This window comes from Pan troglodytes, chromosome 12, assembly GCF_028858775.2.
Source record: "Pan troglodytes isolate AG18354 chromosome 12, NHGRI_mPanTro3-v2.0_pri, whole genome shotgun sequence".
In the NCBI taxonomy this organism is placed as follows: Eukaryota; Metazoa; Chordata; class Mammalia; order Primates; family Hominidae; genus Pan; species Pan troglodytes.
Genome location: NC_072410.2, coordinates 118,304,200 through 118,327,936, shown reverse-complemented (window position 1 = coordinate 118,327,936; position 23,737 = coordinate 118,304,200). Strand labels below are relative to the sequence as shown.

At 38.2% G+C, this 23,737-nt stretch overlaps 1 long non-coding RNA gene and 1 pseudogene across 1 annotated transcript in view; one reads left to right on the top strand and one right to left on the bottom strand.

The window, feature by feature from the left end:
- The window catches only part of LOC134807842 (uncharacterized), a 464,445-nt gene that overhangs the window by 225,970 nt on the left and 214,738 nt on the right, over positions 1-23,737 (top strand). The window contains exon 2 of the long non-coding RNA XR_010149220.1: positions 908-1,022. This is a non-coding gene — a long non-coding RNA (uncharacterized LOC134807842). The remainder of the gene's footprint in view (positions 1-907; positions 1,023-23,737) is intronic.
- On the bottom strand, positions 5,041-5,980 carry LOC749731 (nucleophosmin-like; annotated as a pseudogene).

Here is a 23,737-nt window from a genome sequence, read left to right as displayed (position 1 = left end):
GTAACAAATATCCACATTTATTCTCGAACTATGTGAATGTGCTGCACCTTTGGTTTAAATGAATATGTGTCAAATGAGTTTACCACCTCAGTTGCAATTTATGTAATTTTTCCTCCTAATTTTCTTCCATTTATCTCAAGCTGTACAACAGAATCTGACCCAAACCACCGCAGCTGCAGCTCCTCCTGGGCTGGTGGAGGGCATGGGGCCCTGGATGCTCTCCCTGTTGTGTACAGCCTAAGGTGGTAGCTGAAGATCAGAACTGCTGGATTGTCTGTTTTCCGGTGTATTTGTTGGCCCTTACCATAGAGTGGGTCTTCTTGATTAAAAAATGTTGGCTCTAAAAGCTCGTAGGGCAGGCTTGGTACAGCATTTGCCGACCAGAGTAGCTGGTGTGATTCAGTCCAAACAGCTTCAGAAAGACAGGTGTGTCTCCTCCTTCTTCCTTGTGAACCCCAAAACTCCTTCCTAAAGACTTCCAGCTGCTGTATGTAAGTGACCACTTGAATGAGTTTCTTTTTAAAGGAGGAGAAAAGTAAAACAAACGTCTTGTAAGTAAGACTAAGTACCAATGGTGCATGCAGGACGGTGCAGAGTAAGAGAGGTCGTCCTAAAGCAATACTCAGCTGGTGACCATAAAGTCTGAGTAGCTGTTCATCTCCTCCATGAAAGGATCATTCTCTTAGGGTGAGAATTGAGCAGTAGGTGCAAACAGTGGCTTTGATGCTGGAGGACAATTGATGATGCAGGTATCATTTTTCTCATATTGAGGTAGTCAAGGCCTATGACTTCCAGTTGGCTTGGCTTTTCTCTTGGTATTACAATGGCAATCAAGGTTTTACACAGATTGTTACAAATATAAATCATTGAGTCCACCAGCAAAAGAGCCCTCCCTTTCCTTCTACAGATGCTGATTGTAAGGTCTACAGCGATGTTACTAGAACCGTAGTCCACAGACTTCTGCTACGGCATCCCGCAACTACGATCGTCCCTCTGCCGAGAGATCAGCCAGCTAGCCAAGTGTAAGTCCATCACATTCCTAAGCACAGGTTTCTTTTAGCTCACAGTTTTTCCGGAGAACAACACTTTGGTGGAGGAAGCAGTGTGTTGATTTCCTTGAGTATATTGTACTCGATCCTTATGTCTGACAGACTGGCACTTGGAGTAGCAGCGATCTAGAGGGTTTAAATGTCTAGAAGTAAATTACCTAGGAATTAGTGCCAAAATTGCCAGTAGAACCCACATGTCCTGATGCTCAATCCATTGCTTCTCATGTTCTAGTACATTGTCTTTCAATGATGTAGTACAAAACGTGTAATATTCTAAAGAGCAGTTATACATAATTTGGAAAACTTTTGGAGCTTTAAAACAGTTTATATTTTTTTACCCTCACCTTTGAAGGCAGGTTGACATTATTTTTATTAATAAGACTGAATAGCTGCTGAATAATAAACAACAAATGTCAAATAAACAGGGAAAGAGATAAAGAATGTGTAATGGAAAGTTCAGGCTGCAGAAAGTGATGATTTCCCCCTTCTCTGTGTACACCATTCATAGAGTAGCAACAATAAGAATGTGCAGTTTATAAATTAGAGGCTAAATGAGATCATCTCTGTAAACTGTTTAAAATAATGCCGGGAACGTAGTCAAATTTCCATAAATATTACCTACTAATAGTAGTACTACCAATAATTATAGCTAAAATTTACATAGGGCCTAATATATGTTACATAAGTATGACAAATGCCTTGGATAAATAAGTTAATTTTATCCTTTCCCAGACCTAGTAGCTAATGCTATTGTCCTCATTTTACAAATAAGAAAACTAAAGAAAAGGCAAGTTGAGTAACCTCTTAATGTACCATAGTGAGTTAGTGATAAAGGGAGACAGGAAACCAGATGGTCTACCCCCAAATTATTGGCATTTAACCACTCTCCCATGTAAATTCAACAGTAGCCACAGAAAGGAAATTCAAAAAATATGTATTTCTCATTATTGCATCAAAACCAAAAATATCAGGTCTTTGGAAAGACAAGCCTTACCTGTCTTTCTGGGGATCCAGAAAGAAAGTACTAAACCATGATTTCTCTTGCGGAGATGAGTAATAGACACAATTCCCAGAAGCAAGTTTGCAAAATCATACAGAGGTTTTCCCCATAACACTACTGCTTATATCACTCCTGGTGACAGTCAATGCATACTTTTGAATCATGGTCTATGAAAGTAATTCTGTAGAATAAATATAATTAAATAGCTTTCCTATCACTTGCAATGCGTTTGGCAATTATAGGTTGACAAAGATATGGGCTGACTTTTGGATGATAAATTGAAGACTGTGATATTTAACACCTCTCACAGATTTAGTTCTATTTAGGAGCCTTGTAATGGAAAGCCATATGTTTGGTCTTTTCTTTATATAGGTAGTACTCATTTCCTTGATGACCTCATACAGTTACTTGATTTTAAACAACATTTATATGATAACTACTCCCAAATTTAAGTCACAGGCTTAGACCCAAATTCCATACTCAAATTTTCAAACGCCCGTTCACAACTTTGCTTAGCTATTTAACAGGTCTCTGAAACTCAAGTCCTACACTAGGCTGATCTTTTCCCATTAACCTGCTCCATCCCCAGACCTCCCCCTCTCAGCTGGTATCAACTCGATCCTTTTCATTTCTCTGGCCAAGCATCTTAATAAAGTTGTCCTTGACTCTTCTGTTTTGTTCACTCTGTGTCTACTGTATCAGCTCATCCTGTTGGATCTACGTCAAAATGCATCTGTGGCCACTTCCCATTACTTTCCACATTTCTCCTTATCTGTCCATAGTGCTTGAAGCCATCATCTTCTTTTACCTAGATTGCTGTAACAGTCAGTCTATTTACTCCAGCTACTACTGTAACCCTCTTTAAACATGAAATGAAAATGTGTCTTTACTCGGCTCAAAACCATATAATGGGTTGCATTTTACTCTGAGAAAAGAATCAGTAAGGTCAGAAGACACTACATAATTTTTCTGCCTCTCCTTCCCCTGACCCCCTTTTCTATACACCCCTCCCTGTCACTCTCTACCTCCCTCACTGCACTCCAACCCCATTGACCCTTATTCCTGGTTCTTGAATAGCAGGCATGCTTCTCCTTGGGTGTTTGCCATTAGTTTTTGTGGGTTTTTGGCCCTTCTTCTTGGAAGTAACTTTTCTAAGATAATCCGCTTTGTTAATTTTCTCACTACCGGTAAGTCTTCACACAAATCTTGCCTTTTTTTGTTTGTTTGTTCGTCTCCCAGGCTGGAATGCAGTGAGTGGCGCTATCTCTGCTCACTGCAGCCTTTACCTCCAGGGCTCAGGTGATGCTCCCACTTCAGCCAAGTTGCTGAGATGACCGGTGTGCCACCATGACTGGCTAATTTTTGTATTTTTTGTACAGATGGGGTTTTGCTATGTTTCCCAGGCTGGTCTCAAACTCCTGGGCTCAACTGATTTGCCTGCCTCAGCCTCCCAAAATGCTGGGGTTACTGGCATAAGCCACTGTCCTTGGCTAAATCTGGCTTTCTTAATGAGCCCTCTCCTAAGCCCTGCATTTAATATTGTGTCAGTTTTCAGCTCCACCTCCTTCACTCCATTCCAGCTGTGATTCCTGATTTCCCCTGCCTGTTGTACCTTTTCCTTTTTACGTATATTCATGAAACTCCAATACAATACCATATGATTGTATTGTGTATTGTATTTGTTGATTGTCAACTGTGGACACACATTTTGGCTCAAGTTGGTAGTATTTACGTAGTTTGAATGGTCATGCTGTTGCTAGATGTTCAAGTGTGGAATGCCTCCAGGAATACTCCTACTACTCATAGCATCAACACATGATACAAACCTGTAGAGCCAGAAGTCAATCATGGCATGGACATGTCCTACTGCTCAGGGGGAAGATGTATGTGGGTAGTGAGGAAAAACGGGTTTGAAAGATTCAGTTGCAAGCCTCATTGCATAGCATTAGGGGATACAGTAATATACATATAAGACCACCTAATCTGCACACAACCTTAAGTTCAGAACTTACAATGGTTTATATTTGAAAACCTTATGAAATTAGCACTTTATTTAACAGGTGAAGAAACTGAGGCACAGAGAGGTTAAGTAACTTAGTCAAGGTCTCATGGTAAATGCAAGAGCTGGGCCTTGAACACAAATAGTTCCACATTCAAACTTGTACTCCTGACCTCTAAGCAGAATTCTTTAGTTAATTCTTTAGTTTTCTCCTGCAATCCCCTCTGCTGAGGGACACCAGTGCTGTCATGCTGTGAGCATAAGGTAACAATGGTATCATTAGTTTATCCTTTCCATAACCCTATAAGGTAAACATGACAATGACTTCAATTTTAGGGAGAAAAATTGAGGTCAAAATTATTTAAATCTCAAAGGTCACGACATTCGTCCTTGGCAGAGCTGGAATTACAATCCAAGTCTCCTGACTTTCAGATCAAAATACCTTACAAACTGTATGCTACCCCTCAGCTAGTGGTTTATGACATTGGCTGTCTAGAGAAAAGTGCATGGTCTCTGTGACCTTCCTCAGTTCAACAACAAAACCCCAGAGGGAACAGCAATGGTGCATCATTAAGATAAGAGATCTCACAACACTGAGCTAGGAGATGATTTCTGGAAATCCCTACAAAGGAATCTCTGGGATAATGCTTAGATGCTCACTTCTAGCAAATAAAAGATGGGATGGTCCTTCTATTTTTTTTAACTTTATTAAAATACTGAGTTTTATTTCACATGTATATTTTTGTCTCCCCACCATTTCCGTGTCTGACCACCACTACCACTATGTCCTACCATAACATTCCATACATACTTAAAACCAAGCAAAGGGTGGAGTTCCGTCTTTAAAAACTAAACAGGCATTTTGGACAACACATTCTTGGCAATGGAACCTGGACAACATTTATCAAACATGGCAGGGAAAGCTGTCACTCTCCATTATAAAAAGGACAGCCAGACATCAACTCTTACAGAAATGAAATAAGACAGAAAATTTTTAACAAATTGTTTAAACTATTTTCTTAAAGAGACTTCCTCCACTGCCAGAGATCTTGAATAGCCTCCTGGTCAGTTATCCAGAAGCCATTATTCACGTAATTGATGAACTTGGATTCCACTTTGGGAAGAGAACCACCTTTTTCTATACTTGCTTGCATTTTTACTTTAATGTCTTCTACAGAACTAGGTCTTTGTGGTGTTTTAGGAGTTTTTTTTCCTGTTTTTGAAAGATTCTTGTCCTTTTGATCTTGGTGTTGATGGTTTTGAGTCTTTTCCATTCTGATTTGACTTTTCTGCACTTTTGGCTAGAGTATCTCATATAGATTTCTTTACTGGCACCTTTTCTTCAGTTTCCTCATCATCAAAATTATCATTGTCATCATCATCATCATCTTCATCAGCAGCAGGTTTTACTTGTTTCAGTGGAAACTTGCTACCACCCCCCAGGGCAGATTGCTTTCCAGATATACTTAAGAGTTTCACATCCTCCTCCTCTTCATCTCCTGACTCTGCCTCTTCCTCCACAGCTACTAAGTGCTGTCCACTAATATGTACTGGTCCTGAGCCACACTTCAACCATAAGACGACTGGTGGTGTCATTTCAAAGCCCCCAAGGGAAACCATTGGCTGTACAGACATTTTCAAAGTTGCCAGTGTTACTTTAATTGGACTGCCTTAGTAATTCATTGCCTCTGCTTCAACAATGTGCAATTCATCCTTTTCACCAACCTCTAAACTGACTGTTTTTAAAGATAACTTGAGCTCATTTTCATCATTATCTACCTTAAAGTGATCATCTTTGTTGGCCTTTAGTTCACAACTGAAAAGGTAATTCTGGGGCCTCAGGGTGCTCGTGTCCATGTCCATCGAATCTTCCATGAGGTGGTGGCATGTACTTAGGTGGGAGAGAAGGCAGATGGAGATAAATGACTACTGCTCAAGAGAATAGCCGCTCAGGACAGAATCACACCAGGGGTCCCTCTATGTTAAAGAGCAGGTAAGCTCCCGCAGTGTCGCACAGTCTTGCCAACCAGAGATCTGGCAAAAAGCCCCTAATGGTGCGACTTTGTCACAGATATAATTAGCACGAATACCTCAAAAAGCCTTCTGGGTGACCTTCCTAGCTTCCCCCAACCGAAAGCAAGTGTGCTGTCAAAGAACTGGGCTCTTAGGGTGAGAAACCAGCTTTTGGATAATTCCACCTGTGCTGGCCTGTGTACTCTGAGCATCCCTGACCTTCATCTCCAGAAAGTGTTGTTATTTTTGACCATCTTGATTAATCCTGTGACCTGATGGAGCTTCCAGGCTCATTTAAGTTCCCTGTGTGAAGCTGGCTTAACAAGAGATCCCAGGGTTTTACCTCCCCTGCTGAGAAGCCCCACTGCTTAGTTAGATCCAGGTGGGGTCTGAAAAGTTCCTTCTCTATGGCCAGGTTATGTGTTTAAAGTCCCCTGTGATTAGGATGCCATCAAATATTCCCACGTGGGACTGACCAAAGTGGCGATTTGAATGCTTTATTTCTATGCCATTCTGTGAAGTAAGAATAGAAATCTCATTATTTATACAAGTTAAATTCTTACTTTTACATACTGAAGACTTGGCCTAAAGGATTATATTTTAATGTTAAAAAAAGTCAACAAGAACTTATCAACCTCTCATTCATGAAAAAAAAATACTGGAAAATGTCTGTCCTCATTGAGGAATAATCTGTTGTATAGTTAAAGTCAATTTGAATTTAAGGAGAAATATGAAATTGCCCAAACACACGACACACACATACACACATATCCCACCATCAACACACATAAAACCTCGCAACATTTCTCTTACTCTCTGACGTCTGTATGCCAAACGAATGTTCCTCAGATGCTTCCATATGTCCCAAAATATGTGCCTTCCTTATTTCATTATGGCAGGTTAATAGATATGGCAGGTTCAATTAATTATGACTTAAAACTTTCCACAGTTTTAAGTTTCCAGTTTTTTATTCCACAGGAAGAAAAATACAACTTTCAAGTACAATACTTCTAACAATGTGACTGATTTTTTTCTCGAAAAAAATATCTGTCAAAACATGACATGTCAGATTCAGCTTCCTTCCACCAACATATCACAATCTGTTTTGATGGAAAAGGGATATATTTTAATTATTTGTTTTTAATCTGACTCCAGACTTGACATATGGCACCTCATTAAGTTCTCTCTACATATTCTGGTAAAAACAAAAACAAGCTGTACAAAGTTATTCAACTTCTGGCATAAAAGTTATTTTTAAGAACTTCTATTGCTTCTTAGGAGGTTAAACAATTCCAAAAAAAATATCCTTTAAGAGCCTGGAGTGACATCCGTTTTGAGAGGCTTGCCGGGAATCAATCACAGCAGACATTAGCTGCGGGCTAAATGTGCTCCTTGAGTGGCGGGTGTGCACAGAGATAGGTGCTGACGGCCCCTCCATGAGCTTGTTCCTCCCTGAAATGCACAGATATTGCCCACGCTGGGAAAAAAAGCATATATTATCTTCGAACTATGGATATTTTGAAACTGTGGATAAAGTCCTTTATGCCTCAATTCTGCCTCCGAAAAGGAAGATAACAGACCATTCATTTTTGTTCAGCTTTATGCAACACACTTCATGAATGTCTCCTCTCATATAGCACAAAGAAACAATTCTAAGTATCTATTTTATCTGTTGGAGACTAATCTAACAGAACTATCAATTAACCAGGACTTCTTATTTTGTCTTGCATTCTACATTAAAAAATAACTTAAAAAAATCCTCATTCAAGATTTTAAAATGTTTTAAAAATCCTTTCAAATAACAACAAAAATGGACATTCAGAGGACATGCTGATGCCAATACAGTTTCAATCTACTAATTTAGATTATAATTATCTATGCACCTGAAAGTGATCAGTAATGTTTAGAAACTTTTTTATTTATTTACATTTATACAATAAATACTGAGTACAAACTTTTTTACTGAGCTTAAGAATTTTAAAAACTAGGAAGATGAGACACAATCCCTGTTCTGAAGCAGTTCATCGTGCTAAAGAGAAGAATGTTGTTGACCACAAAAAAAAAAAAAGGAATGAAAACTGAGATATTAGCCAGAGTCTTCTGTAACAAAGTTTGGATATAAGACCATTTAGGGATGAAGCGGGTGAGGACATGTCACCAGGGTTTCTAAGGCAGTCACTCTAATTGAGACAAAGTCCTACTCTGTGTTCTATCTTGTCCTCAGAAGCTGATGGGACATGGACTCCTTCCTCTAGGGTCTCTCTTGCCAGATTTTAATCTCTGTTCATGCACCTCCTCAAAGATCTGATGGTGTATTAACTGCATTTGAAAAAAGATGTTCAAGAGAGATTTGGTGAGTGCCTACTATGTACTAGACATAGTCGTAGGAAGTAATGATGCATTGATGAACAAACAAGTTCTCACTACCCTAAATCTCACATTCTGGAGGGAAGTATTATGCCACTGTAATTAAAAACAATTCAGTGTGTGTTTATGTGTCAGTGTGTTTGAATGCATGCTTTTGCATTGGGTTAGCTTAATCTATATTCTAGGTATTCATAGCCCAGTGCTGGTGATCAGCTGTCATTTACTCTGTCTAATTTTTAGAGAAGGCTATTATAAGTTCTTTCAACTATGTGTATCTCTCATCAATTCCAGAAGCTTCACTAATTAGTATAATACATATTAGATTTTCATCAATGAAAATAGTGGCTTGTTTGATGCTAGAAATTAGCTCTAATAGGTAAAATGATTCAGTTATGTGGATTAGCAGAAATATTTTCATGGACTTTTTATATGCATTAATGGGATATAAAAATCTAATGAACCCAGTAGCTTATAACCTTGGGATTGATGCCTAAGCCTTTACTTGGTTAAAACCAACTAAATGTGCTATATTTGTATTTTGAGATTTTTTATATGGATTAACTAAAGTTTAAATTTGAAGGATAGGATGTAAAGATAAATAAATACAGGTGGAGAGATAAGCAGAGAAATAGAATCAAGGTACACAAGGAAGGAGGGGTGATGAGTATACCAGATGATCTTAAGTATTAGAGCAATAAACTTTCTTTTTGAATTAGAGGAGCCAATGAGAAACGCAAATGCTGTGTTAAGTAGATGTGCAAGTTTTCAGCAGAATAGAACATTAACTGTCAAGAGCTGTGTGTTTTGCAAAATGTGTTTCTCATTGAAGAAGTTAATCCCACTCATTCTCAAGGGACAACCAGAGACTATAATCTCAGGGCAGCTAAAGACGAAATCCTTTAGGAGTAGCATAGAATGCCAAGAAAATTGCTGGAGTTACGTTTTAGGCTCAGGAACACATTTTCAATAAATTGAGTGGCTCCACTGAAACTGTTACAGTGGGTAGCTAGTCAGGTATGAGCAGGGCAGGAGAGGGCTCCTCCTGCCCGACACATACCAGGAGTGTCCAGGGACCATCAGTGATGGGCAGGTGGTTGTTAACTGTCTCTCTAAAGTAATAACTGGTCACAGCTGGCACCAGAGAAAGTCAGTCTCCTAATAGATATAAAACACCTGAAACTGGTGATCAGCAGCTTCCCAAGGAGTTGGGCAAGTCAGGAGAAGCAGCGCAAGACCCTGGAAGCGAGCCAACCTACAAAACCCCAAGTCAAAAGGTCAAACCATGCACTTGGCTTTCAAGACGCCCACTTGGCCCTCTTCCAAGTGTACTTTTCTTCCTTTTGTTCCTGTTCTAAAGCTTTTTAATAAACTTTCACTCCTGCTCTAAAGCCTGCCTTGGTTTCTCCTTCTGCCTTATGCGCTCAAATTCTTTCTTCTGAGGAGGCAGGAATTCAGGTTGCTACAGAACCATAAGGATATAGATTCGCCACCAGTAACAGAACTGTCCCCTGGGAGGCTGGAGAGCCCCAGGACTACACAAATCAGCAGTTGATGTAAATCCAGGGTACAAATTACCTTGAGAGTTACTCTATATTTACAGTGTCATTCAGGCCACAAAGAGTGCGATCTATGCATGGCTATGGAGTTCTCGACAACTCGAACCAGAATGCCTTCACGTGGAAAAGATCTGAACCGTGCGACACCATCGGCTTCTCCGGCCTCTCAGTTGGAACTTGAGGCAAAAGAAGGCAGAAAAAGTTCCTTGAAAAGTAACCTGAAGATGACCTTGTCCCAGAATCTCTGCTTCAGTAACAGAGAGCAAGGGTAGCTTCCAAGCATGCTCAGATGGTAACGAGCTGAACCAGCAGCATTTCTCTCAGGATGTTCTCAGCCAGAATTCTCTGCTTTTCCTCCTGGGCCAGCAAAGCATTGACTACAGAAAAATTTCTTTTTCATATGGTGTTTTTTTTTTTTTCTAAAATGAACTAATAATAAGAAAATAAAATTTAAAAAACACCAAAGAAAGTATCAGTACGAATATAAGATACTCTTATGCTGACTGATGAAACTGCTAATGGAGCTGTCTCCCTTAAAAGACAATTGTCACAAAAGCAGATCACAATTTGAGTGCCCGTGACTACCAAACAGCAGGAGGAAGAGCAGGCTGCAAATTCCTGGCACCTTTACAGAACAAAGCTGAATTGTTTGGCTTAGGCAAACAAGTTTATGCTTGGTTATAAAGCAGATATTTATCTTTTAATCAAATTTTAAAGTAACAGATACCTAAGAGACAATTAGAAATAAAACTTCGTAGACTATATTCCTCAGTTGGCAAAATATTATGCTGGAAATTTAAAGCAAAATAATAGATGTCTTGCAAATTGTTAGACACCAGAATTAGAAACCATGAAGTCTTGGACAGTGACTTTCCAGATCAGATTATTCAATCTTGGGATTTGATGCAATGCCTCAAACTAGGGTCAACAGGAGGTTTACAGTCCAAGGCAATGCAATCTTTCTCAAAATACAACTTATTTCATGCTATCTGTGGGGTTGTAGTGCTGAAGGCTTGGTAGAAGGCAGGTTTCAAAGTAAAAATTTCTCATTTTTCCATTCAATGGTAAATTCTGTCAACATACATAGCAATTTCAACACATATCTGAACTATGCCCTTAATGTTCAGGGTTTTGTCCAGATTTTCAAAATAAACATCACTCATAAAATAGACTTTGTTCTGGTTTGGTAAGACTAAAATGTATACATTATATAGTTCTTTTGTTTCTTCTAGCCCTCTGATATGTAAGAACAAAGATACATTTATATAAAAGTTGTTAAAATTTTAGGCAGCCTAAACTCTATTTTTAAGTAAGAAAAAGATAATAAAAATACTATATTTTTTCTCACAATAAAGTTCAAGGAAAAGCTGAGAAAGATGATTCAGAGAAGAGGCTTTTAAATCTTTCATTTATCAAAAAGTATTTTAGAAATCCCTAAAATGATCTAAGAATAGCAAAATCGTTTCATGAGACATAAATATATTTCCCCACGATTTTAGATTTTCTCTGACACCTGAATATGCACTCATACGTCTTGAATGATACTGAGCACACAACACAGCCTGCTAATATAACAATCAACACAATATCATCAGTCCCGGACAGGTCTGCGCAAATATCAAAAGTAAATTCCTTTTGTTCAAAATAAAAGCCATTGGGAGAAAATAAAGTTTTGTGGAGCAAAGAAGATTCTCCCTTAGATAAGATGATGTGGCGTATATAAATTAAACACTCAGCTGACACACAAAAAATTTATCCTTTTACTTAAAATAATTTCAGCCCAATATGTTTTAGGAGCTCTAAGCAAAAGTTAAAATATTAGTTGCTTATTATAAAACAAATAAACTAAACTAAAGATGATTATGTATCTTTCTCTGAGTTAAAGTGTTCTCATTGAAATATCATGATAGTATCTTGGAAATGTAAGTAATTTAAAGAAATTACTATCAAACAATGTAAAAATCAAAAACTGATAATAGAACTCATATACCTTCCTTTCTCATTCTTGTCAGGAATTGGCTTGCATTTTAATTTTAATTCCTCTCCCCAAATCCCTCATATCTTTGCATTCATTACAATATTTTAAGAAAAATGATATTTGTCTAACATTTTACTTTTTTACATGTAAATTATCTTTTCAACACTTAAAAATCTTGGGATAGAAATTAATATATGATCCCTATTTTATGAATAAAGAAACTGAAGTTGAGGAAGGTGAATGATATCTTTTAGATTTTCAGAACATCATTTCCACAAAAAGAATCTATTCCTTTGTAGAAAACACTTATAAAAAATAGGATTCTTAAATGCGTTATTATAAAGTGAAATCAGTCAATCTGAACAAACTATGTATGATTCCAACTATGTGACATTCTGGAAAGGGCAAAATTATGCATCAGTAAAAACATCAGCAGTTGCCAGGGGTGGGGATGGGCAGAGATGAATAGATGGCACATAGAGGATTCTTATGGCAGTGAAACTATTCTGTATGATACTATAATAGTGGATAGATTTGATTATGCATTTGTCAAAACCCATAGAACTGTGCCACACCAAGAGTGAACACTGGTGTCAACTATGGACTTTTGTTAATAAGAATACGCCAATATTGGCTCATCAATTACAAAACGCAGTGCACCAATGCAAGATGCAAAGAGGGGAAACTGTGTATGTTGGGAAGGGGATGGGGGAACAATGTAATACTCTTCAATTTTTCTATAAACCCAAAACTGTTCTAAAAATAAGTTTACACTAAAAAAATCAAAATCACACCCATGTGCCCTTTTTCCGCTTGAAGATATTCCGATGTCATTTCAAGATATGAGTATCAGAAAGTGATGCTTGCTAACCTTTAAAATCAGGCAGCCCTACTTGTGATCAGGTTCAGGTTAGTCCATAATAACTAGTCCGCCCCGGGTCTGCACCCAATACTCACCCATTATGTTCCACCCCAAATGAGCTCCTCTGAATACAGGTTTCCATATTTCCAGAGGATAATAACAGTTAAAGAGGGAAATAGGTTCAATAGCAGAAAAGAGAAAGTTGTTTTAGTCTAACAATGAAAAAAAGTGGATAATCTAAAAAATCATAATAAATAAATAATCATAATTTTTTGAGACTATCCACACGATTGCAACTGTCAGACTATTGCAACTATGCAACTATCAGCACTATTGCAACTATCAGCACTATTGCAACCATCAGACTACTGAAACTAGGAAGCTGCAAGGTCCCCATGTGCCCTGAGTTTCCTCTGAGGAGCATGGGGCACACAAATGGTTCCATCTGGGAGCACTCCAGGAAAAGAGTCCCCCTGAAGGCCCAGGGCCAACATTACTGGCAGGTTGGAATCCCTGTGAGCCCTAGACACCAGGGACCTGCCCCCATAACCCCTACAGCTGGCTTTTCCCCACGGGCAGCTCAGGTGCTCACAAGAAGGGTTGCAGGCAGCACTGCAGGCCCCAAAGGTCCCTCTCCACTTCAGTGACACGGTTGTGCAGGGACTGCCTAGTTTTGAGGGTAACACAGGAGTCCCTGGGAAACTTATGCGCATTTAGGCACAGACAGAAAACTTGCCTGCAGCCCGGGCCCTTCTTAACGTGGGGCAAATGCCATCTGCTCCTGAGGGAAGGGTGGAAACACACCTGTCCAGATAACAGGAAACGGTTTTCTACCACTGAGGAAAGGTAAAAAAAAACACCTCTCTCCCTGCATAACACTAGGCAGAAATCTCACTCCTCCCCAGGAGTCCGCACTGATACAGTGAACCTCGGAGTTGGCTGTGGGGGCAGAGATGGAGACACCACACACCCAGCTACCAAGCAGAGGGTGCTGTCACCTGTGGGCAGGGCGAGGGTGATTGCAGGACACAGGCCTGCCTTCCAGACTATGCAGAGTGATTTCCCTGGGGGAGGAAAGGATGCTAAGAAAGTTGTTTTCCTGACGCTCAGACACATGCGGCCTGCCTAAGCCTGAGTCTGGAGTTGAGAAAACACACGCTTTGCTCTCAGTAACAGCAGCCGCCCCTTCCACTGGGTAGCAGGAAAGCAGCCGCTGAGAAGGGCATGTGGTCTGAGACAGCAGTACACTGACAGTAAAGGTGGATGACTGAACGTGTTCTCTGGCACTCCAGGTCCCAGACTAAGTTCAGGCCAGTGGCAGGCTACTACTGAAGGGATGTGAAGGCTGCAGTACACCCAAGGTAACTTCGGAAACAACAAAACAGGTAGGGCTCAAGTGCAGACTACGTGGACTCAACACACCGTAGTTGAGAGCCTGGCAGAAAAGAAACAGTCAGGTCCATAAGTAAATATTCTGTTTTTACAGAGACCGATTTCTATACCCAGCATACATATCTTTCATGAATAAAGGTGAATAAAGCCTTTCTCACGCAAATAAAAGCTGAGAGAATTCGGGAGGCAAAAGAAAAATGATATCAAGTGGAAATTAAAATATACACAAAGGAATGCAAGAGCTGTGATTTGTAACTATAAGCTATCTATATCAGACACGTTTCCCATTTTAATCATATCAAAATTAATTAAAGCATTTAAATAAAAATAATGCAAAGAGTTGTGGGCTTGATGACATATGTAAGAACAAAATGTATGACGATAGTACGAAGGATAGGAGGAGAGAGAAAAAAGTTGCTAGGATTGTATATTACATGTGCTGTGGTTTAATATTATTTAAAGGTCATCTGTATTAAGAATAATGTGAATGTCGCAAACCTCAGAGAAATCAGAGAAATAAATAAATAATAAAAAGGATGAGGCCAATCAGCCAAAAGTAGAGATAAAATGGAAACATAAAAACATAATTATTTCAAACTAAGGAAATGGGAAAAATACAGAAAAAAAAAAAAACCAGATGGCACCAATAGGAGATGACAAATTAGATGTCAAATTTTAATAAAAATATATTAATAATTATGTAAGATATTAGTCTCTTGAAAGATAAAATTAAAGGTCAAGACGTTTATATTGGATGAAAAGCAAAGACCAACTGTGTGCTGTCTACATGTAGCACACGTTAAAAATAAGTAGAGGGAACAGTAGATTGTGGAAACACAATTCCAAAAGAAGCTGGATTAGCTATATAAACATTGGATGAAGTAGATTTTAAAATAAGTGATATTACCAGGAATAATGAGAAACATTGCATGATAATTAAGGGTCAATTCATCATGAATTAAAAAAAAACTTTTAAATATATAACAGAGTTTCCAATGATATCAAGCAAAACCCAAGAAAACAGAACTTTTTTTCAAATATCATAAATATTGTTGGAAATTAAAACACTTCTTTCTCTCTCCATTATTGATGGGATGAATACAGAAAATTAGTAAATATATAGAAAATTTGAACAATACTATTAAACATTTTTTATTTTTGGATGCAGGGTCTTGCTCTGTTGCCGGAACTGGCACTGGAATGTAGTGATCCAACAACAGCTCACTACAGCCTGGAACTCCTGGGCAAAAGCTTTCCTCCCACTTCGGCCTCCCAAAGTTCTGGAATTATAGGAATGAGTTACTCTGCCCAGCATCCAAAATATTTTAAAATTAAAAATGACATTTCTAAATAATTCACTGGTCAGATAAAAAGTTACAAGGGAAATAAGGAAATATTTTGAATGGGATTATATGAAAACACATCATATCAAAATATGTCATATGGAGCTAAAACATTGCATAGAGGAATATTTTTCACACTAAATGTTTACTTTAGAAACAAATCTCAAATCAATCATCTACACTTACACTTAGGAAACTACAAAAAGGAAGAGCAAATTTAATTCAAATCTGTCTAACAGAAGGAAATAATACAAATGAAAATAGAAATCAATGAAAATGAAAGTTAATAAATGCAAAAACAAAGAAGAATAAAATCAATAAATTCTAGTCAGTTTCATTAAGAGAAATAGAGGAGGCACAAATTGCCAGTGAAAGATAGGCCATCACAACAGATACAACAGATAATAAAACGATCATAATAGAATATTGTGAACAACTTATTGCAATACATTTGAAAACGTAGCGGAATGCTTTTTCTCTAAGAAACAAGAAAACAAAGGAAAAATGACAAGGAAAGTATGTCCAAACATACCACTTTTATTCAAAATTATATTGAAACTTCTACCTAGCAGAATAAAGCAAGACAAAAAAAAAATTAAAGGCAAACTGATCAGGAATAAAGAAACAAAATTACCTTTATTCAGAAATGGCATGATCGTCTAGTTGGAAAAGTCTGAGGATTTATTAAATTGGTGGCAGTTTAGAGTGTTTACAGTGGTCGCAGGATATAAGGTCCATAAATGAGAAGCCATTTTATTTCTATATCTTATAACCAATGGGACTTTGAACTTAAAAACCGGAACTACTTATAATCACATAAAAATTGTGAAATATTTTGGGGTACATTTCACAAAATATGCACAACATCTGTGCACTGAATATTACAAGTCATTGCAGAGAGAAATGAAACAGAAGTCACAAATTGGGATAAAGTACTGGTAAACATTTATTAAATTATCTACACTCCATATCATATTTATAATGTATTCAGCGTAAATAAGAAATCCTTGCAATTCAACAAAAGGACAATATAATTACAAAGTAGGCAAACAGGTACTTTCCAAAGAGATGTAAAAATGGCCAATTAGAAGCAAAAATGTGTTCAACATTATTAGCAATTAGGGAAATACACATTAAGACCACTTGTACATTCACCAGAATGGCAAAGCAAAATTTCTTGTTATACCAAGTGTTGGTGAGGATGTGAAGCTACTAGAAGTCTCATACATCAGTGGTGAGAGAGGAAAAACTGTGAATTCTCTTAGGAAAGCTTTTATCAAGCCCAAATCTACTTATCTTATGATCCAGCAATGTTAGTCTGAAGTATTTATCCATTAAAAATAAAAATAAATGAGAGCAAAGGACCTATACATGTATGTTTTTAAAAGTTTTGTTCATAAAAGTTAAAAACTGCACACAATTCATATCATCTGATGAATGGATAAACGAATTGTGGTATATTCATAAAATTGGGTACTATTCAACAATAAAGAAAATAAACTATTGATATATATATATATATAAAGAAATAAATGAATTTCAAAACTGTCAATCAAAGTGAAGCCAGAAATAAAAAAATACATAAGCTACAGTTTTATAATATGCCATCCTGGGAAAGGCCAAACTCGAAGGGCAATAAGCAATCCAGTGCTTGTCATGGTCTAGGTGAGGGGGAAGGACTCGACGATGAAAAGGGGCATTTTTGTTGAATGGATCAAAATGTTCTATACCTTGATCATGGTGGTGGTTGTGTGAGTATATGCATTTATGAAAACATCAAAGTGTGTTTCCGTGTGTATGTGTTCTGAAAGTGAAGGGAAAAATACTCAACTGGAGGATTTCTTTGTCTTTTCTTTTTTTTTTTAGATGGAGTTTTACTCTTGTTGCCCAGGCTGGAGTGCAGTGGCGCGATCTTGGCTCACTGCAACCTGTGTCTCCTGGGTTCAAGCAATTCTCCTGCCTCAGTCTCCTGAGTAGCTGGGATTATAGGCATGCACCACCACACCCAGCTAATTTTGTATTTTTAGTAGAGATGGGGTTTCCCCATGTTGGTCAGGCTGGTCTCGAACTCCTGACCTCAGGTGATCTGCCTGCCTCAGCCTCCCAGAGTGCTGGGATTACAAGCGTGAGCCACTGCCCCTCGCCTGGAGGTTTTATAATAACATTAGATATATTTAACTGTATACATCAGCAACATTCATGTTCAAATTTTATGAAAAGTGTATGTTTTCTCATATAAGTAAAATATGCTTGACATATATATTAGAAATAAGGATCCACTCTTAAAATGACATCTGTCCATTCATTCATTTATATTTATTGAATGTATACCTATGTGAAAAATTCTATTTTAGATTTACTTTAACTACTCTTTTTTATACTAAAGTTATGTTTTCCTTTTAAATAGATGCTTATTTAGCATTATGCTAATACACATTTCTTATATTTTATATTCCTTCTCAAACTATACTCTTCATCAATTTGTATTGTAAAATTTGGATTTAATATATATGCGTAAAGTTTATTCTACCCCTCCATTGTTAGGTCATTAAGTCAGAAACTGGGCACATAGAGTAAACTTTACTTGCTTCTCTGTTAAAGTTTTGCATACATAGCTTGAGATCACTGACACTGCTAATGTTACTGAGTCCCGTAGAACACGTCGGGTACGTAGGACGCTCAAAACACACACTAACTGTCTTCTAGAAACTCTCACTGACCTCTTCAACAAGTTTTTTTAACTGAACTGTATTTATGCAACAGGAAACGTGAGCATTTTAAACAAAGGGACAGCCTGATAAGTTAGCCCATTGACTCAACGATGCTGTTGATGATGCTAGTCATATTCGTCATCTGCATCCTCTCTAATAATAACTGCAGAAGAATTATTTTATGTCTTCACGAAAAAAGTAGTCATGTTTTCTCACGAGTGATTTGTCTTCTGTCTCAGCTTCCAAGAAGGTTAGCAGCACATTTGCAAGTGCTCAGCATTTCAGAAGACTTATTTTTTATAATACTTCACCTCTGCATTATCCCATTTTTTTTCTTCTAATCTTTGCCTTTGGCAGTTTTCTTACTTTCCTATATTTATATTTTTGCAGTTTCCTTACTTATTTATATTTATCTTGTGTTACATCAGTTTGGAAAATGGGTAGGAGGTACATAGATGATTAATGAGAGAAAAAAGGAGAAGGAGAGAAGAAAAAAAAGAAAGAGAGAAAGGAAGGGAGGGAGGGAGGAAGGAAAGAAGGAAGGAAGGAAGGAAGGAAGGAAGGAAGGAAGGAAGGAAGGAAGGAAGGAAGGAAGGAAGGGAGACATTTCTAAGACATTAAGCCCCTGGGGGTCCGGCTGAGGAGGAACACCTCTCCTGCTACCTGGGTTGAAGGCTGGGGTAGCTAAAATGCACACATTTCGGTGGCAGCAACCACCAGTCCACATGATGAATTGGTTTCCAAGTCCCTGTAGTGAGAAGATGTCACTACAACTTAATGCAAGGGGTTTAGATATAACTTAGTTCTTTTACAATCTGTACTAATACTATTTTTAGTGAAGAAACTCTTTGATCAGGAATATTTATTTATAGGACTTTTTAGTTTACAAAGAAAGGGCTGTGGAGAAGTGTCTGGAGGAAGCCTGTGAAGACAAATGGTGCTCTGCGTGAAGAAAAACATATCAGAGATTGTGGTTGTCTTGACAATGCTTTCAGGAAATCTTAGTTCAGACAAATAAAAGGATATATTTTATTTAAAGAGGAAGGAGCAAAGATAAGTGAATGGAGTGCTAGAGAAGAAATGATCAGAGGAGGCATCTTAAAACCTCAGAAAGTAAAATGCCTCCAAGCCCACAGGGGTGAAGACTGCCCCAGCTCATGTGATTCACAGGACTAAGGGCAGGGGCGGGGGGCACACTCCATACCCGGGGTGGGTGAGGTGGCTGGAGGTGTGGTGTTTGAGCAGCCACCATTTAAAATCTGTATCTGCGGTTAGTATTTGGGCTTTTCAGACAGATGTGTAGGAAGCTTTTTGATCTGGCAACCAGTAAGTTTCCTGAGGAGGCTAAATTCACTATCATCCCATGCCCAGAGCTGCCTGGCCCGCCTACTCTGTGCAAAGGTAATGCCACCCTTTGGGCATGTAGATTTTCCATACATTACACCACAGGAAGTTTCCTCATCACGTCAGACCACTTCCTCATATCTGTGACCTTCAAGTCATCACTTCTGCCATCTGGAAATGGGCTTCAGTGTCTGATTTGAATTTCTATGGCTAATATTTTATAATGGCGTTCAGGAAATTAAAAATAAAAGTATGAAGTCTGAATAAAAAGTAATAAAGTTTAACTTATACCAAGAGCCTTCTAGACATGTAAATATCTGGAATGCAGGTTATGTAATTTACAAATGATGAAAAAGTTAGCTGTGTGAATGGTCCAAAGTTCTACAATTATCTGAGGCAAATTTTCTTCTTTTTAAGAAGTAAAATCAACAAAGACAGCCTCCCAACTACCACGAAACTCCACATTTTCTTTATTAGCCAAGAGATTCGATTTTCATTTTTGCCAATGCTTCCAGGAACTCTCAGACAACCTAGCAACTCCGACGTTCAGATGTTGAGTTTCACAGCCTTTCGTCATTTCTGAGAGATGAGCCATCATCTGTTCTTTGAGCCTGCATGTTTCTGTCCTTGCTTGACATACTCTAGTTCAAGTTGTCTTCTGCCACTTAGACTTAAAAGATGCTGGCACCTAAAGATATGTTTTTGAAGACATATTCATGCTTAAATATATTATACATTAGGGAAAACAACTTTGGTATGACTTCTCTCTACATTTTGTTTTTCTTCATAATACACATCATAAAATATCTTTGCAGCCAAAGTGTTAGAGAATCTCAATGCTTCACACACATAGGGTTTGTTTTGCAAGGCAAGGCAGGTCTCCGTGACCTACAGCTCTGTTAAAGTGGGGATTTCTATAGATCAGGTCTACATGCCCGCTTCCATGGGGCTTTGTGGCTGTGCTGCCTGGCCTGGCTCTCTGAGCAGTGATGCTGCCGAGGATGGCAGGACAGGCCTTGGGAAGGTGCTCCAGAGGACAGGGCAGCCCATGCAAGGCTGGAGGAGGGTGTGCACCTGGGTGAGGTTCCAGAGAGCAAGGGGCCAGAGGGGAAGAGAGGTGGTAAAGTGTGGAGTGGATGTAACACAGTCAGTGGGGATGTACCAGGATGGGCCTCACAGGCCATAGTCAGGACCTGGGCCTCTACCCTGGAAGAGACAGCAGAGGCTGGCCCAAGAATTCAGGGGTGGGGGAAGGTCGGGGAGGCCTTGAGTTCATTAATGTGTGCATTACCTCATATGTTTATTGTTTTTTTGTAATTCTTTTTAATCACAAAAAACATCATGTTTTAGTATCTACTGTCAGCAATCTTCAAGAATATAATGCACCATTATTAACTCTGGTCGCCATGCTGCTCATTAGACCTGTTGAACTTATTCCTTCTGTCTAACTGAAATGTGTACCCTTTGTCCAACATTGCACCCGAGCCCCCAGCCCCTGGCAACCAGTATTTTACTTTCTAGTTCTGTGAATTCAACTGCTTTAGGTCCCATGTGTAAGTGTGATAATCACATGGTTTTTGTCTTTCCCTCCCTGCCTCTTCCACTTAGCAGAACGTCCCTGTTCATCCATGTGGTCACAAATGACCGAACTTTTTGTTAAGGCTAAATACTACTCCATTGTGTAAACATATGTCACACCTCACGTGATAAATACATACAATTTTTGTCAATTAAAATGAATAAAAAGGTTAAAATAAAATTACTTATATAATGGAACTGCATTACAAAGTGTCCAAATTTTGTATTTATCATCATCAATTCATGTCTATATTTGTCTTCTTAATTCATAGGAGGTATCTTCATAACATGAGTGATTTTTATTTGGACAAGTTCTTCACACAAATTAATTTTAGAACTAAAAGGGGAAAATATATGTTGAACTCAAATGAGCAAACAGTTCCCAGTTTTTTTGCAAATTACTCAGCAGTTGGACTTAATATAACACATAGCCCTACCCCTGTAGGCAAGTGGATGATTTAAGATCAAGATATTTCATGTACTTCATATTCTTATGATGATTTTTGTAAATGAGATTTATTTAAAAACTTGTCATGATTGTATGTTTTTTGATTTAGTAAACATGCCTGATAGCTAATCAACAATAGGCTTCACATTCTGTTATCTGTTGTATTAAAACATACTTCATGAATTACTTGTGAAGTAATAGAATCTTACCTATAATGTAATCTATAGTGCATTCTACATTGTTTTATATTCTTATAATTACTATTTTTAATATCTCAACTAAAAAAAGTATTCATCTCTTCCGCCCCTATGGTTATTTTTTAAAAATCATTTTTATTTTTCTTTCTGTATTTCTTGCTTTACCTCTGAAGTTATTTTTATGTTGGTATTTTCATATTTCTTATTAGAAACACCGTTAGTCATCAGGAGACTAAGCAGTGTTTTAAATCTGTACCAACTGTTATGTAATCAAGAAATTTACTTTTTCTATCAACCCTTATACAAATTTAGATTCCACAGACTACTAAAATATCTTGGTTTTGCACTTTCCATTTATATTTAATATGTGAATTTTATTGCTATTAGGGTGACTATATGTTGCATGAAATCTGAATTTCAGTCATTTACTGTTTTAATAAAAATATAATTGCAAATGAAATTGCAGATCACTACTTTTTACTGCATTTTTCCAACAATAATTCTGCTTACACAAAGCTCAAATAGCCACTTAATGAGGTCAATTCAGAGGGAAATATTTTTGCCTCTTAGCGCCTGAGCTAAGAGCTTAAGCAAAGGCTTGGGGTGGAGGTGGCTTGGAGAGACTGAGCAGGGCAGCTTCTCCTGAGTGCAGCTGGTGACACCCAGAACACATGCTCAGTGGCCGGAGTACTCAGTATAATTGTCTATGTACTAGCTTTGTTAAAAGATTCCAAATGTTTGAACATACTTTCGATTAACTTGGTCATCCCATAATATCCGTGATCTCTGAGTACTTAAGGAATTTCTTGCTATATCAGTGTTTGTGTGAACACATGGTTTTACCACTGAATTAGGTTCGAAGCATTAACTGCAAAGCCTGAGTTGCTTCCTGAGGTTTGCAACCAAGAACCCCAATTGCTATGCATATGAGATTTAACTCACTCCCAAGAGCAAGCGAGACTGCCGTGTCCACCGGTCTGACACACCCTGAGCCCACTACACTGGAGAGGAGCGCATGAATAAGGCAGTCAAGAGCAGTCGGCACAGCAAATATTCATGGTCATGTTAACGCCTTGCTCTGGGAGCTTATGGTTAAATGAGGGAGGGGTCGCTGAAATAGTTAACTTGGCTCACTGTGGTGAGAGACATACACAAATCACTAAGGAAGCCCCAGAAGACAAGAGTAGATAGAATTAGGGAATTAGGGAATTAGGGAAGGTTTCCTAGAGAATACAGTAGGTAACTTGAAACAAGAATTAGCAATATTCTGGAAGGTAGGAAGCAGTTACTCTGTGTGTGTGTGTGTGTGTGTGTGTGTGTGATGGGATGAATTGCTGGGGAGAATGAGAACTGAATTCTAAGTGAAGGGAGTATCCTCTGGATAGTATACATGATACTGAGCATAAAGCCATTAAACTATAATACAGGCTCTTATCATTAGGGCATTTAAAGGTGTTCACAGGAAATATCACAGTGCTATGCAATAGGGAGTCAACTTTTATAGTTGAGATTCTCTGCTGGAACACCACTTCCCTCCAGCGTGACTTTAATTCCCACCCTATCCAGTCACTGAAACCGCTGATGGTGTACAGCCTCCAGTGATCCCAAAGAGAAAATAGAAACACAAATAGAAGCTGTGCTTAGATTAGAGACAGAGGGCTACTATGGTTTTATCAGCCATTATAGAAAGTGTACATTAATGACTAAGTATTTATACGTGGTAAGCTAAATATGTGTTTAAACTAAGAAATGATTGCTCTTTGGTTAATAATATATACTCTGAAGAAAAACACAGACATTCTGGGGACACCAGACCAAGAGTTGTGAGAATATCCTGAGACACCAAGAATAGAATCCACATGAAACCAGTGTGGAATAAATTCCTTGAATCCTACCAGTT